The 3788-nt window shown below is 41.2% G+C and overlaps 1 long non-coding RNA gene across 1 annotated transcript; it reads right to left on the bottom strand.

The window, feature by feature from the left end:
• Positions 1-1444: 1444 nt before the first annotated feature.
• On the bottom strand, positions 1445-3204 carry LOC125509186. The gene is made up of 2 exons (XR_007283997.1): positions 2169-3204; positions 1445-2064 (listed from the first exon to the last, which is right to left on the bottom strand). It is a non-coding gene; the product is annotated as an uncharacterized LOC125509186 (long non-coding RNA).
• Positions 3205-3788: the final 584 nt, after the last annotated feature.

Here is a 3788-nt window from a genome sequence, read left to right as displayed (position 1 = left end):
GATCTCTTATAGCCTCGTATTTCTTCTCCGGTATTTGGGTTTTGCCTGTCCAACTCGATCTATTTATCTTGCAATGTGAAGAGGTGCCCGGTAGTGGGTTCAATCTTATGATGCTTGATCCAAGTGACATAAAGGGAACCGACATGTATGTACCGTTGCTACTAAGGATAAAAAGACGAGATCTATATCTACCAAGATGCAGGCAGGAGTCGGTCTAATAATCTTGGACGTGATGCCTATGTAATGATCATTGTCTAGATATCATCATAATTATTTGAAGTTCTATCAATTACCCAACAGCAATTTGTTTACCCACCGTTTGCTACTTTTCTTGAGAGACGCCACTAGTGAAACCTACAGCCCCCGGGTCTTATTTCTCATATATTTGCCTTTACGATCTACTTTTTCCTTACTTTTATTTTCATATCTGTTAAACCAAAAATACAAAAATACTTTGTTGCACTTTATTTTATTTGCGATCTATTTATCCAATCTATTACAACCTTTTTACCGTCACGCACCAATTTCTGGCGCCATTATCCGGAAGGGATTGACAACCCCTTTAACACGTCGGGTTGCGAGGTGTTGTTATTTGTGTGCATGGGCTGTGTTGCGTTGTGTTGCTTGGTTCTCCTACTGGTTCGATAACCTTGGTTTCATAACTGAGGGAAATACCTACCGCCTCTGTGCTGCATCATCCCTCCCTCTCTAGGGAAATACCGACATAGTTCCAGCTACCATCAATGCGCATATTGGTTCCTACATATTCTACGAAGATCTTTATCCATCATACCATAATGACAACATATGTTATTCCCTTTGTCATCGGTATGTTACTTGCCCGAGATTCAATCGTCGGTATCTTCATACCTAGTTCAATCTCGTTACCGACAAGTCTCTTTACTCGTTCTATAATGCATCATCCTGCAACTTACTCATTAGTCACATTGCTTGCAAGGCTTATCATGATGTGCATTGAGAGGACCCAAAGATACCTCTCCGATACTCGGAGTGACAATCGTAATCTCGATCTATGCCAACCCAACAAACACCTTCGGAGATACCTATAGAGCATATTTATAATCACCCAGTTACGTTGTGACGTTTGATAGCACACAAGGTATTCCTCCGGTATCCGGGAGTTGCATAATCTCATAATCAAAGGAATATGTATTTGACATGAAGAAAGCAATAGCAATAAAACTTAACAATCATTATGCTAAACTAACATATGGGTCTTGTCCATCACATCAACCTCTTAATGGTGTGATCCCATTTATCAAACTAGATGATACCCCGCGCGTTGCGGCGGGATATTAGTGGTCCAAGCATAAGAAATAATAGATGGGAGCTATGTAGAGGACAAATATTGATAAATAAAGGAAAATAGAGCAAATGAATTGTACCACTGAACGACCAAAGTAGGATGTTTTAGTCACTGAATGTATAAATAAATAATGCCACTTAAAATAATTGTCTTCAAAATAAAGCTTACATGACATTTCATGTTCCAACCTTAGATGAAAGAACCCTTATAAAATCTGATATAAGCATTCACTTGTAGCTCTTTACAATTGATAATTTCCTTTTGTACGCAAAGAACATCAAGCGTTATTTCAAACAAAAATAATTTATCATTTCCAAAACAAAAGGGAACATGTATTTCCACAAAAAAGGCAATATGCAAGAAATTATTGATATTGTTTGCATGTACCATTTAGACCCCCAACTGAAATGAATGATGCAGAGAAATAGTTACTAAATCCAATGTGGAGATCTGCAAAACAGCAAATGGTGATGCCATAATATTTAATTAAAATGTTCTGTAAAACACTGTCGTAGACCAGGTTTCCATTTTCAGTACATAGTCGTCACTGCAAGCATATTCAGAAAGAACAAATTGCAAAAATTTTGAGTCCAAAACTTCAGGAACTGTAGCAACATGAGAAGCTAGAAAAGCTCTAGTACTACAGGTTATATGCACAATGAAATGTAAAGAAAACAAATACTAACCTTCATGTTGGCAGACACTGTGAAGTGCATTGATATAAGGAAAAGGACGGACTGAAAACCCAGAATTAATTTAGAGGAGTCAGCAACATGCACATGTGGAATATGAAGAAGTAATATTGGATGGAAGTAGCTATTTTAGCAGTTAGGGAAAATACCTAGTACTTATCCAAACACATTGGTATTTCGTTCTTTATTACTCACCTACATGACTGAGAATCACCACACATGAAAATAAAAATAACTGGTAAAAACATGAAAATAAAAATGATGTACCATTTTATAACATACTGTCTTTGGAGGTTCCACAAATCGACCATACTGAATGGAAGCAAAGCATGGTCAGGAAAGCAACCTGAGGGATAATTGGTCGTAAAAGCAGAGCATGATAGTGAAGAATGGTTGTAGTGGCTGCACTCACTATAGCCTGGAGGGGCCGATGCAAATCATTTCCCAAATTGAGGCACCGGTGACATTTAAAACATGATAAAAGTCTGTAATACTGGTCGTAACAGCGGAGCATGATAGTGAAGAATTGTTGTAGAGGATGCACTCAGTATAACCGGAGGGGTCGGTGCATAACAGGAGATGGAAAGCATTTCCCAAATTGAGGCGCTGGTGACATTTAAAAGATGATAAACTAGTAATACTCATCAGACATAATTGAAGATCCTGATTTACACCAAAAAATTCAAGCTGGTGTATATACAGAACATAAACAGCTACATGGAAGCCACCGCACACAAATAGACTAAGAGAGAGAGAGAGAGAGGGACGGAGAGAGAGAGAGAGAGAGTCCGTCCCAGCAGGCAGTAGCGATTAAGCTCTTGAGCGGGTCTGGAACCCATTAGGTGCGGCGGCAGATGGGGACTGTTGTGTAGCGGCCGTGATCCGGCCGGGCGGAGGACGGCTAGAACAACCTTCTCGGCGGGGCTGCTGCTTGGATCTTGAACGACGGCAGACAGCAAGCATGATATTGCTTCGATCCTACACGGTGAGGATGTACTCCATGGTTGGGTGGGCTACGGAAACAGGGGAGCATCGTGTTGAAGAAGATCAAGTGGAGGGGCGAGAGAATGGGAAGAGACAGGGATGCGGATAGCGATTAGCGGGGGAGAGCGAGGTCGTTCGTCTTCTAATAGATAATGAACCTTTTGGGCTGGTATGTTAATTGGAAGAAGAAAATGCTGACATGGCACTGTGGTGATCCTGGTGGGCCGTGAAACTTATGTGGCATGAAGGTGATGTGGACAGTGTGCATGTTAAGAGAATTAGAAGTAGTGGGGAGCAACTTTTTAAGAATGTAAGATGACAACACATGTCTATGGCTAGGAAACGTAACCATCTTTGATTAACGAGCTAGTCTAGTGGAGGCCTACTAAGGACACTGTGTTTTGTCTATGTATCCACACATGTATCAACTTTCCGGTTAATACAATTCTAGCATGAATAATAAAAATTTATCATGATATAAGGAAATATAAATAACAACTTCATTATTGCCTCTAGGGCATATTTCCTTCACAACGCGCCTTGGAGCGATGGCGTTGTCTACGGCGTTTCGGCGGCTCATCGCTGGGCCTGCCATTATCCTTCCCAGGAGTGCCGTCATCTTCTTTCGGGGTGTCCACCATGTAGACGTCGTAGATGGATGTGGCCGTCCAGCGGCTGGTTAGGGGGGAGCGGCATCGGTGTTAGCCATGGCTCCGCTATCCTCGTCCATGTATTCGGCATTTTCCGAGGTGTAATCCAACATGTCGATTAAGTCTTCAACAGTG

Source organism: Triticum urartu, chromosome 5 (genome assembly GCF_003073215.2).
Source record: "Triticum urartu cultivar G1812 chromosome 5, Tu2.1, whole genome shotgun sequence".
NCBI classification, from domain to species: domain Eukaryota; kingdom Viridiplantae; phylum Streptophyta; class Magnoliopsida; order Poales; family Poaceae; genus Triticum; species Triticum urartu.
This window is presented reverse-complemented; position numbering and strand designations above follow the sequence as displayed.